The following is a 13,065-nucleotide window of genomic DNA, read 5'->3' as shown; positions in this document are numbered from 1 at the left end:
AACTAATGCCTTATAGTAGACAAAATGTATTCAGATTCGAGGCAGTCTTCAAGCTCGAAGAAATTAGCATATGAACCTCCTAGTTTTAGCTTTCAACTAAGAATACCAAGAGAACAAAGCAAAATTGTGGATCAAAGTAAATTAGGAAGTTGTTTAAAATCGCATGCCCTATTCAAATTATGAATCATCTTTTGGGACTTGACTGTCCCTTTAACTATAGCTATGTTGCCCATCTTTAACATTTAAAAGGTACACATGATAAATACATATGTCATTGATGTTTTCAGATATGTTTATATTGTTTTGGAATAACAATAATGACACATGTATTGATCAAACGTGTCACTTTGGAATAACAATAATGACACATGTATTGATCAAACGTGTCACTTATTCAAGTTTAAATATGGTCAGCGTACCTATAGCCATATATCGGAGGATAATTAAATTTAAAAAATATTACATGTGCTGTCAACATTCAAATAAGAGTTTGTAAAAATAAGATTATATGTCCTTGTTCATGTAAAAAGGACAAAAACACATTAGAAATGCAGATCCATTCCTTAACAATTGTGGTTAGCATCACTTAAAGAGACATGAAATACAAAAAAAAAAAAATTCAGGATTCACAGAGAGGATACTATTTACATAAAAATAAAACTTGACAGAGATTATCTCATTGTATCAATCCTGGGATCATTTGTTAAAGGTGCATCAATTCACAAAGAGTTTACAAATGAACACATGGATGTGAAATCAAAAATAGACATATAAATATATACAAACAGCAAGATATATATATATATATATATATATATATATATATATATATATATATATATATATATATATATATATATATATATGTATATATATATATATATATATATATATATATATATATATATATATATATATATAGAGAGAGAGAGAGAGAGAGAGAGAGAGAGAGAGAGAGAGAGAGAGAGAGAGAGAGAGAGAGAGAGAGAGAGAAGTTCATTACTATGCTAATCATAATCTTGCAAAGATAAAGCTTTACGTAAAGTATATCAAGAAAATGAATCAAATTAAATTGGAGATGTAAATATTAAAGTCATTTAATATTGTATAACATATATGATTCCGGAAAGACCATTATTTGGTTTCAGGTCCCTTAAAGGATTAACCACATAAACTATAGATTTCAATCAATGACATGAATAAAGAGGACAAAGAATCGTGGAATGACGTGTATTTTATTAGTATGTCATAAAACATAAACAACGTTTTCAAAAAACATGTTGAAAGATCAGTAAAATTGGAGCCATTTGACAAGGTAAAAGAGTGCATCACAGTCCTTGGAGGGAGTTGGCAAGGGCCAACACAGCCCCATTGGAGCCATTTGACAAGGTAAAAGAGTGCATCACAGTCCTTGGAGGGAGTTGACAAGGGCCAACACAGCCCCATTGGAGCCATTTGACAAGGTAAAAGAGTGCATCACAGTCCTTGGAGGGAGTTGGCAAGGGCCAACACAGCCCCATTGGAGCCATTTGACAAGGTAAAATAGTGCATCACAGTCCTTGGAGGGAGTTGACAAGGGCCAACACAGCCCCATTGGAGCCATTTGACAAGGTAAAAGAGTGCATCACAGTCCTTGGAGGGAGTTGACAAGGGCCAAAACAGCCCCATTGGAGCCATTTGACAAGGTAAAAGAGTGCATCACAGTCCTTGGAGGGAGTTGGCAAGGGCCAACACAGCCCCATTGGAGCCATTTGACAAGGTAAAAGAGTGCATCACAGTCCTTGGAGGGAGTTGACAAGGGCCAACACAGCCCCATTGGCGACATTTGACAAGGTAAAAGAGTGCATCACAGTCCTTGGAGGGAGTTGGCAAGGGCCAACACAGCCCCATTGGAGCCATTTGACAAGTTAAAAGTGCATCACAGTCCTTGGAGGTAGTTGACAAGGGGCAACACAACCCCATTGGAGCCATTTGACAAGGTAAAAGAGTGCATCACAGTCCTTGGAGGGAGTTGACAAGGGCCAACACAGCCCCATTGGAGCCATTTGACAAGGTAAAAGAGTCTATCACAGTCCTTGGAGGGAGTTGGCAAGGGCCAACACAGCCACATTGGAGCCATTTGACAAGGTAAAAGAGTGCATCACAGTCCTTGGAGGGAGTTGACAAGGGCCAACACAGCCCCATTGGAGCCATTTGACAAGGTAAAAGAGTGCATCACAGTCCTTGGAGGGAGTTGACAAGGGCCAACACAGCCCCATTGGAGCCATTTGACAAGGTAAAAGAGTGCATCACAGTCATTGGAGGGAGTTGACAAGGGCCAACACAGCCCCATTGGAGCCATTTGTCAAGGTAAAAGAGTCCATCACAGTCCTTGGAGGGAGTTGGCAAGGGCCAACATAGCCCCATTGGAGCCATTTGACAAAGTAAAAGAGTGCATCACAGTCCTTGGAGGTAGTTGACAAGGGGCAACACAACCCCATTGGAGCCATTTGACAAGGTAAAAGAGTGCATCACAGTCCTTGGAGGGAGTTGACAAGGGCCAACACAGCCCCATTGGAGCCATTTGACAAGGTAAAAGAGTCTATCACAGTCCTTGGAGGGAGTTGGCAAGGGCCAACACAGCCACATTGGAGCCATTTGACAAGGTAAAAGAGTGCATCACAGTCCTTGGATGGAGTTGGCAAGGGCCAACACAGCCCCATTGGAGCCATTTGACAAGGTAAAAGAGTGCATCACAGTCCTTGGAGGGAGTTGACAAGGGCCAACACAGCCCCATTGGAGCCATTTGACAAGGTAAAAGAGTGCATCACAGTCATTGGAGGGAGTTGACAAGGGCCAACACAGCCCCATTGGAGCCATTTGTCAAGGTAAAAGAGTCCATCACAGTCCTTGGAGGGAGTTGGCAAGGGCCAACATAGCCCCATTGGAGCCATTTGACAAAGTAAAAGAGTGCATCACAGTCCTTGGAGTGAGTTGACAAGGGCCAACACAGCTAAATTGGAGCCATTTGACAAGGTAAAACAGTCCATCACAGTCCTTGGAGGGAGTTGGCAAGGGCCAACACAGCCCCATTGGAGCCATTTGACAAGGTAAAAGAGTGCATCACAGTCCTTGGAGGGAGTTGACAAGGGCCAACACAGCCCCATTGGAGCCATTTGACAAGGTAAAAGAGTCCATCACAGTCCTTGGAGGGAGTTGGCAAGGGACAACACAGCCCCATTGGAGCCATTTGACAAGGTAAAAGAGTGCATCACAGTCCTTGGAGGGAGTTGGCAAGGGCCAACACAGCCCCATTGGAGCCATTTGACAAGGTAAAAGAGTGCATCACAGTCCTTGGAGGGAGTTGACAAGGGCCAACACAGCCCCATTGGAGCCATTTGACAAGGTAAAAGAGTCCATCACAGTCCTTGGAGGGAGTTGGCAAGGGACAACACAGCCCCATTGGAGCCATTTGACAAGGTAAAAGAGTGCATCACAGTCCTTGGAGGGAGTTGACAAGGGCCAACACAGCCCCATTGGAGCCATTTGACAAGGTAAAAGAGTGCATCACAGTCATTGGAGGGAGTTGTCAAGGGCCAACACAGCCCCATTGGAGCCATTTGTCAAGGTAAAAGAGTCCATCACAGTCCTTGGAGGGAGTTGGCAAGGGCCAACACAGCCCCATTGGAGCCATTTGACAAGGTAAAAGAGTGCATCACAGTCCTTGGAGGGAGTTGACAAGGGCCAACACAGCCCCATTGGAGCCATTTGACAAGGTAAAAGAGTCCATCACAGTCCTTGGAGGGAGTTGACAAGGGCCAACACAGCCCCATTGGAGCCATTTGACAAGGTAAAAGAGTGCATCACAGTCCTTGGAGGGAGTTGGCAAGGGCCAACACAGCCCCATTGGAGCCATTTGACAAGGTAAAAGAGTGCATCACAGTCCTTGGAGGGAGTTGACAATGGCCAACACAGCCCCATTGGAGCCATTTGACAAGGTAAAAGAGTGCATCACAGTCCTTGGAGGGAGTTGACAAGGGCCAACACAGCCCCATTGGAGCCATTTGACAAGGTAAAAGAGTGCATCACAGTCCTTGGAGGGAGTTGGCAAGGGCCAACACAGCCCCATTGGAGCCATTTGACAAGGTAAAAGAGTGCATCACAGTCCTTGGAGGGAGTTGACAAGGGCCAACACAGCCCCATTGGCGCCATATATATATATATATATATATATATATATATATATATATATATATATATATATATATATATATATATATATATATATATATATATATATGTATATATATATATATATATATATAGAGAGAGAGAGACAGAGAGAGAGAGAGAGAGAGAGAGAGAGAGAGAAATTCATTACTATGCTAATCATAATCTTGCAAAGATAAAGCTTTACGTAAAGTATATCAAGAAAATGAATCAAATTAAATTGGAGATGTAAATATTAAAGTCATTTAAGATTGTATAACATATATGATTCCGGAAAGACCATTATTTGGTTTCAGGTCCCTTTAAGGATTAACCACATAAACTATAGATTTCAATCAATGACATGAATAAAGAGGACAAAGAATCGTGGAATGACGTGTATTTTATTAGTATGTCATAAAACATAAACAACGTTTTCAAAAAACATGTTGAAAGATCAGTAAAATTGTAGCCATTTGACAAGGTAAAAGAGTGCATCACAGTCCTTGGAGGGAGTTGGCAAGGGCCAACCCAGCCCCATTGGAGCCATTTGACAAGGTAAAAGAGTGCATCACAGTCCTTGGAGGGAGTTGATAAGGGCCAACACAGCCCCATTGGAGCCATTTGACAAGGTAAAAGAGTCCATCACAGTCCTTGGAGGGAGTTGGCAAGGGCCAACACAGCCCCATTGGAGCCATTTGACAAGGTAAAAGAGTGCATCACAGTCCTTGGAGGGAGTTGACAAGGGCCAACACAGCCCCATTGGAGCCATTTGACAAGGTAAAAGAGTGCAACAGGCACAACAATAAACAAAAAAAGGCCAAATGGCAACAGGAAAAACCAAAACAGTAACATGTGGACGGAAGAATCTTAAGTGCGACCTTGGAGCATCTCCAGATATTCCACTTACTGGGCATCACCTTCATTGTCCTCTTCATGCTCTGCTCCAGATTCAGGCATTGACTGTAAATGTCTTATATGGCGTAGAGTTGAACGCTGAACCTGTAGCAGGGTATGAATGGTGTCATGCATCCTTCCCAGGAACAGTGAGTTCCTCAACACGGCCTGCTCTATACGCGATAGAGTTTTGAGCATGAGCCATGTTGAGTCACAACCTAAAAGAAATAAATAGAAGAATATTAATGATAATTACACAACATAATATAAATTTATCAAATATACATTGGAATAAGAAAGATAAATCATTCTTACAATCAAATATTCAATATTGCTTATCTACACATGAAATATGTTCTTCATACATAAACCATTAAAGGGACAGTTTACTCAAAAATGTTATCCCCTTTAATTTGTTTACAAGGATCAACTTTTCCAGCTTGAGTGTATTAATATTTTGAACATTATTTCCATTGTCCATACATTGTAAATTTAAATAGTTTATTTATCCTGTGGTATCCACACCTATCCTTAAAGATTTTTGCCTTGAGGCCAACATGTGTAAACACAGCAAGCAGAAGAAATTACACTCCCAGTGGTTTAAAGAAGATAATGTAAGAAAAAAGCTATATTTCTATTTTCCTATACAAGTAGTGGTGATTGGTATATGGAGTGAGATGAGATCAAATATAGAAGACGGCAGTAGGAGGAGTTCAGGGGCCATTTGTAAAAGGAAGACATCGTTTTTCATCGTGATTCATTTGAAAATATCAGTGAGACCGTTGTGGGCAGCGTGCTGGGAAACAGGTAGGAAAACTAATTAAAGCTAAAACTAACGATAGATAACACATTGTTGTGAAGGTTGACTGTCCCTTTAAAGGGACACTGAACACAAATATTTTCTTTCATGATTCAGATAGACCATGAAAAAAATTTTAAACATTTAATTTACTCCTATTATCAAATCTAATACATTCTCTTTGTATCTTTAAATTAAATGCAATAATGTAATTTAATATTTCGGACCATTTTTGGTGATCAACCTTGGTTGTCCATGCTGATTGGTGGATGAATTAATCCAACAATAAAAAAAAAAAATTACACAGTTCACAATATTTTAAAAATTAGATGCCTTTCAACATAAAAATAAAGAGAGCAAGAGAACTCTGAAAAATTGATAAGAGGAGTAAATTAGCAAGCTGATTAACATTGCATGCTCTATTTGAATCACAAAAAAATATATTTTGGGTTCAGTGTCACTTTAAATATGTTATAATGTTGATTTAGAATGATACTTACAGCTGTGCCTGGGAAGGACGATCTGACACCTAGAACAATGAAGGTTGGGATAGGGGGGAGGGATGGGATATTGCTGGCGAGGGCTTAGATTGGGCTGGCGAGGGCTGGGGTGCCGCTCTGGGGGAGCCTGTACAGCTGGGGATTCATGGGCATGGTGAGTTGGGGACTGGGCAGGTCGGGGAACTGTACGGGCCAAAAGACAGGGAGAGCGGCGAACGGGGACATTTCTGGGAGGGACAGGCCTGGAGGAATGGGAAGGGCCGGGAGGGTCTTGTGTCTGGGCAGGGGCCTGGGGAGGGGCCTAGGCAGGGGCTTCTACAGGGGGAGGGGCAGGGGCTTCTACAGGGGGAGGGGCAGGGACTTCTACAGGGGGAGGGGCCTGGGCAGGGTCTTCTACAAGGGGAGGGGCAGGGGCTTCTACAAGGGGAGGGGCCTGGGCAGGGGTGGGAGAATGATTCCCAGAAGTGGAGTGTCCATCTGAAATATATAATAAAATCTATATTAACATCTCATACATCATGAAATCAAAGCAAGGCATTTCAACATGATTATGTTTTATATATGAATTATATATGAGTATATATACTTAGAAGTGGTTTTGAATTTATAAACAATGATGACATAAGGATATGGTATGCATATAGGCACTCAAATGAATAGCAAGGAGTGTCTGTCCAATAAGAAGATGATTATTGTGGTTTGTCATGGAATATGCATGTGACATCATGATGTCATTAATTACAAATCAGACATAAATGAAAACATAATACAAGCATATGTTCATGCTGCATGATATGGAAAGGGGGGCAGTAGTGGATTCTAAAAGAAAAGGAATAATCCTTTTTCAAGTGCCAAGCTGTAGACTTTGATTTTCTTCATGAGAATGTTTACAAACAATAAAACATGTTGGATACATGTTAGATAGCTTTCACATACCATCAGACTCCATGGCCGCCTCTTCCTCCTCCGTCCCACATGTTACATCAAGATCTGTAAAACATAACATGTTGTGTACACGTTAATATCAGATATTATAACATATGTTACTCTTGCTACATGACACACATCAATGTTGCATTAAAGATATACACAGCCAAAGTTATGATTTACATCATTTTGATGGAGCATACAAATGACATTAGATTTGTTATTCTCAATGAGTAAGAATTTCATTTTAGTGTTTGGATTTCATATAAATTCCCAAAATAAGAGTACATGGAACATTTGAGAGTTCTCATGTGTGTATCACTTCATGATTGTTGTCCAAATTTATAATAAAACAAACATATGTTATCCATCTTCTGAACAACAAAGGTGTAGACTAAGAAGCTTTGAGATATTAATCTTTCAATATTAAAATAAATTTGAGATATAATCATAGTACTAAATTATATGTTTTATTCAAATGTAATGCTTCATCAGAATCATGATCATAATATAGATTACAAATACACCTTCAATGACATATGAATGAGTCAATGGACTTACCAGAATGCTTTGAAAGCATTTCATCGTCAGTGCTGGATCCCCCTGGGCTCCCCACAAGAACTATATCTATGAATGATATAGATATCTATTAGTGAACACAGTTTGGATATCACTAAATCACATCATTATCGATTTTTAAGAATAATATACTTAGAAAGGAGAACAATAGAGCACTAATCAGAAGAACAAATGCATGAGTGAATCAAGGTTATTCTGAATAAAAAGATGTCTTTAACATATGTTTAATTTCTGACTATATTAGACAGACAATTCATCTCATATGATTATATTGCATATCTAAATTTACCCATTGATCAATGTTTTTAAACGAATACACACAAACAACATTTGGAATAAAAACAGGTGATAAATCGAACCCAAGCCATGTGTCAAATCGATCCATTTGTGCAATGTACACTAATCTTGTTTAGGACACAACACATATTGATCACAATGCAAAACAGAAGTTATTCATCAAAATATGTAATCATGGTGCTGTTAGGGTATGCTTATATCTATAAAGTAAGTCCAAGAGTGAATATGTCATTTAGATATCAATATTGTTTCATCCAAACAATGTAATGAGGAATGAATCGATTGATTATTAAAGGGACACTGACATCAATTTTGTTAAAACATTGATTTTAAAATAAAATGAATGTTTTATTTAATTTTACTCCTATTATATTATATTTTATTTATTTTTGTTTTTAATGCAGCTAAGAAATGTTTTGGTTCATTAAATATTGCTCGTTAAAGGTATACAACAATCATCAAGAACAACCCAGGTTGGTCACCAAAAATGGACCTGCATCTAAAATTACATTCTTGCTTTTCAAATTAAGATAACAAGAGAATGTTGAAAATATGATTATAGGTGTAAATAATAAAGTTGATTGATATTGCATGCTCTATGTGAATGACAACAGAAATAATATGTGGTCACTGTCCCTTTAAGATTTAAATATCTTAATTTGACATATTTGCTGTTAAGGAATTTTCGCCTACATATGTTGATGTAATGAATGGTATTGAGCATGCAATAACAATAAAAACTGTAATTTAAGGATATCATCAAGATTCTTTAATTATCCTCTCTTAAAGGGACATGAAGCGCAAAATGTGTTATTGGATTAATTTGTCAATAAAATCCAGCCTGTGATTTATAAATATTTGTGAAAATCACGTGTCTAAATCCGTCATTTGAAAATGAAACTAATCTAACAGTAAAATGAACATATCAAGAATAGAAGCGATATCTTCAAATTTACATAATTTATGATTTGTACTACAATGTAATCAAAAATTAGATTTTTGATTCTTAATTTTAAATAACCAGAAAAGATAATTAGATTATCCATATAAATATCGATAAATGTGAATGTATTATGTTATGTAATGTTATGTCCATGTTTCTAAGACAAATTGCAATTAAAATGAGACATACCATAGTCTGACGAACCCTGGCCCGATGGTCCAGCACCAACATCCATATCTGTAAAATATTCAATGAGGATTGGATATCATTAATACTAATCAGGACGTAGATAAAAAAAGTTTTAAATACATTTACATTGACAAACTAATAATCTCTTTTTATTCACGAGTTAATTGTTTCCTCAATTAATGTCTCAATAAATCGATCCTGTATTCTTATTTTGAAAACTTTATGTTGTTGACTGTAGCTTTAATTCATTTCTTGTCTTGTTGCATTATCATCAATTGATATCTATATTTCATTGTTTATTCTTTTGATCTTGCTAGTATATTTTGTATAATGTAGAAGATTGTAAATAAGGATACTGTATTCTTCACATATATACTAATTAACGTATACATTTGACCAACATGTGTAAAGCGATGCCAGTTACAGCAAACACATGTACACGTGTGTGCGCAATTCTATCTTTCGTGATCATTGCGCAATGATTCTATGCGAAATTGCACATCCGTGATTTGACAAACATGTCTAAAGCGATGCCAGTTACAGCAAACACATGTTCACGTGTGTGCGCAATTCTATCTTTCGTGATCATTGCGCAGTGATTCTATGCGGAATTGCGCATCCGTGAATCATAATTAATTTGGATATAGTAGTGTGATGAGTATAATTTCATATAGACTTATGATATATTTTCAATTGGGTGTATTACAAGATTGAAATAGTATATATTTGTTAATATTGAACAATCACAAATAATATTTATAACTGGGTTATGATTCTAGAGTCAATGTATGAAATGGCGGATGATAGGGATTTCACGGATGCGCAATTCCATTTTCACTCTGTGACGCATATTCTGGATAGCGCAAGAAACAACACTCCTATTTCATGTGTGACGAATCTAAAATCAGATTTCTGAACATCATATGTAGCGTATGTTGTGAGATCTATATAGGTTGAATATATGACTATATACACATTTCTTAAAAGTCTAATCAAATATTAATATATTATATAAAGTAGGATATTTACCTTGTTCAGCCTCCATTTCAACTCCTCCCAGGCCACCGGACTGAGAAGCAGCTGCACTGGCCCCCGGGTCCTGAGTTTTGGATCCAGCAGCTGTGAGGGAAGAAGAAGAGGCCGAGGATGGAGAGGATCTAAATCCTTTGGGGACCCGGAGACTGAGGAGGTCGCATAAAGTGACCTCATAAGGGAGTAGGTAGAGTTTCCGTTCTGGATCAACTTTCTTTCCATCTCTTTTCCGGGCTTGTACCCACTCCCTTATGAGGCCCACTTTTTTTTGCAGACGCAACCTCATATCTCCGAACCTCCGCATGATCTGATCCTGGCTCCTCTGGACGCTCTTCACCAATTGAACCTTATTGGTGATTGACTCCCAGAGGGTCTTCTTAACATGCGCATCTGTCGACCTCTTCTGTTTCCCAAACAGCTGCAGATAAAACTTCTGGACGGCGTGGACAAGTGCAGCACTCTCCTGCTTGGCAAACCTGGGAGGTGTCATGCCTGCCGAGATGTGTATATAATATATATATATAATATATAAAGAGTACACCAGCAGGCATTAGAGAACTGACAAAGATGGCAACGTGTAATGGACTTTTATATGGTGAAGTAAACATGAGATGCACCATATGACATGTTATCTGCACATCTGATTGGATAACATTTTTAAATATTGTTATCATGTCTGTGAGAGCATCCTGACTCAAGTTGTGTTTGCGTGATGAACTCTGATTGGCCGTTCATTAATGTTTCATATCTTAGTAACTTCCATACACATACCTCCTGGTGGTGCTGTTACTTCATTTTTCATGTAGACTTATTTGTAACTCATGGGCCTGTCATGCGGATATGTGTGACGCAGATTTAATATACGTGATCCGTTAAATATTGATGTTTAAATTATCGTAAAAATCTAATACTGTCACATTATTAAATGTTGTAGACATTTCTCCGTTTAATATTGTTCTGTTTCTTTAATACAAATGCGTTGGATTAATACACATTTAACATTGTATGTATTTATTGTTCATTAAATCAATTTCGTGACTTATTGTGAAGTATTGACATTGCTCTAGTAAATTTATTTATAATGCACATCGATTGTGTGCTATTGCGTGACATTAGACTAGAATGTGTAAAGATGAGAATCTCGTGTTGCAAGATATGTTTCCCATGCGACATTTCTGAAATGCGCAATTTCTGGTTCTAATGTCCGTAACTTGGATAATCTGTTTATAAATGTTAAACTACACGTTTGTTTCTTATTAGTAAAAAAACCCTCGAGCTTGTATTTGCCTGAACTGCTCATATATGTTATTGTGCAATGGCATCTTTATTTTTAAAGAGACATTACAACAAAATAATTTAAAAAAATGATCCGTAGAGAGAAAAAATGTTTAGACTTTAAAATGTAACTCAATTTATCTTTTGATTTAGATATCCTTAACAGAAGAAATTTCAATGCATATGGTTGAGCCAATCACATAAGGCATCTCTGTGCATCCACCAATCTTCATCTACTGAGCCTATCTCGATATGCTTTTCAAGAAAAGTATGTCAAGATAATGAGATAATAGAAGTAAAAGACACTCTTTAAATCGCAAAAGGATATTTTGTGTTCATGTCCCTTTAAGGAGACATTTACCAATAATGCTTTAAAGATCATAAACCTATGCACCTCCCTTTCTCAAACTTGATTGTTTTCCCCACTGTGAATAAAATATATTCTAATGGCTGTATTTCGCCGTCTTCAGCTTAAAGGGACATTAAGCTATATGTTCTTTACGTATTTTGATGGATAATAGAATATTAAAACAACTTCATATTTAGTTTTATTCTCTCATTAGCTTTTAAAAATATATATTATTGGCTGAAAAACATAGCTAGATAGGCTCTTTTGATGCTGATTGTTGGTTGCACATAGATGCCTTATGTCATTGTCTAAGCCATGTGCATTGATATTTATTTTTTAAAGGATATTTAAAGACTGAATGTAATTAGATAATAGTACATTAAAAAAAAAAATTAATTTGTGTTGGTTAAAATTCAATAACCAATATATTTTTTGAATGTCCCTTTAAGGACCAAACCATTAGGAATATATGGAGTTAACATTGTATAAATAAACTAAAGGGGAATGAAAATACATATAGATATGTGATATCTAACCAAGAGGTAAGATGAATAATTTTGTGAAATTATATTACAAACTAGCTATAGTTAAATGAGCCTTCAAATGACTCCACTAGAACAGAAAAGTAATCAATATGGCATACAATAACTAGCTTGTGCTAAATATGAAATTAACTGACTTACCATTTTCAACAATTTTAAAACTATATTTATTAGAATAATGATGTTTTTGTATACCTAAGGAAGATACAAGATCTTATACAACAAATTGAACATTCAACTACACTGTGACTTTAATGTAAGTTAACCACTTTCCCTTCTTAAAAGTGAAAATAACAAAGTTGTTATGTCGAATTCTGACTACATATCCTCATAAATATTTTCAAATTTTACCATCTATAAATTACACAATAAAAGCATTGATGGATTTCACTCCAAAATTAATTTATAAAAGCTACTTGACTTTAACATCCTCTGAATAAGTGGATTTTCGATAATTAAATCAATACATGAGGCCTAATTTTATATCAGGCATGTGCTTGTCAAATAGACAATTACCTGTCATGGGAGTCAATTATTTTTTTACTTGT

This window comes from Bombina bombina, unplaced genomic scaffold, assembly GCF_027579735.1.
Source record: "Bombina bombina isolate aBomBom1 unplaced genomic scaffold, aBomBom1.pri scaffold_419, whole genome shotgun sequence".
Classification (NCBI taxonomy): Eukaryota; Metazoa; Chordata; class Amphibia; order Anura; family Bombinatoridae; genus Bombina; species Bombina bombina.
Note: the sequence above shows the minus strand (reverse complement) of the source record.